At 43.3% G+C, this 1037-nt stretch overlaps 1 protein-coding gene across 1 annotated transcript in view; it reads right to left on the bottom strand.

Annotated features, from left to right (window-relative positions):
- SARC_03400 (hypothetical protein) overlaps positions 1 to 1037 on the bottom strand; it is a gene marked incomplete at both ends in the record, with an annotated part of 12119 nt that overhangs the window by 3076 nt on the left and 8006 nt on the right. The gene's annotated exons all lie outside the window — the stretch shown is intronic.

Here is a 1037-nt window from a genome sequence, read left to right as displayed (position 1 = left end):
GACTGATTATGTGGGTGATACTATACATTAGACTGAGTATGTGGGTGATACCTACTGAGTGCAAATGCCCACACTCTGTCGGATAAGTGTGGATACCACTTGACTGATGAAGACAAAAGCTACACTAAAGGTATAACCTGCCTGGATTGTATTATATAGAAACTCTATACACATGTACATACATACATACACTTATACTTATCTGTATATACACATTTATATCAATCGTGCGGGTTTAACTGTATGTTGGACTGCACTGGATCTTTAAGCAGGCAGTTTTATGCATAGTCGGCTGTTGACGATAATTAATGAGAAGTGTAATATTATACACAGGCTGTCCGTAGTCCATCACCCATAGTATATGGTCTTAAGCCACGCCACATGCTAAATATATTCACGGATTAAACCCGTTTACCACGTGAACTCAACCAGCAGATGCTTCCGATGAAAATTTTAGGGTTCAGAGTCTAGGGTTAGGGATATATATGTGTTGTGTTATACACATATCACAAGACAGAGTATCGTAGAGCTGTCAGACTCAGCAGAAATACATACTCCATTCAGCCCAATTGTGAAGTACGCCAGTGACTACTGGGCTGGGCCAAGCACATGAACGCACCGCCTACTGTGAGAATGACCATCAACAAACATGAACGAGCAGAGCTTAACATCCACCCAAAGTAGGTTGACTGTACACCGCTCATACTCTGACACAAACACAAGCACAGACACAGACACAAACCGCCCTCTCTCTCTGCACACCACACGCACCCCCTGCTGTGTACACGCACATCCACAACAAAAACTAACACGCCTCAAAGTCAGCGTACGTGTACGCAAACACCCAATAACTACATGAACCCACAAGAAAACACCCAACATTCACATAGTACCACGTACACCAACACAAACACACCTCAAAGTCAGCGTACGTGTACGCAAACACCCAATAACTAATGAACCCACAAGTAAACACCCAACATTCACATAGTACCACGCACACCAACACAAACACACCTCAAAGTCAGCGCATGTAT

Source organism: Sphaeroforma arctica, assembly GCF_001186125.1.
Source record: "Sphaeroforma arctica JP610 unplaced genomic scaffold supercont1.172, whole genome shotgun sequence".
NCBI classification, from domain to species: Eukaryota; class Ichthyosporea; order Ichthyophonida; genus Sphaeroforma; species Sphaeroforma arctica.
The sequence above is the reverse complement of the archived record's forward strand: the minus strand, read 5'-3'. Positions and strand labels throughout refer to the sequence as shown.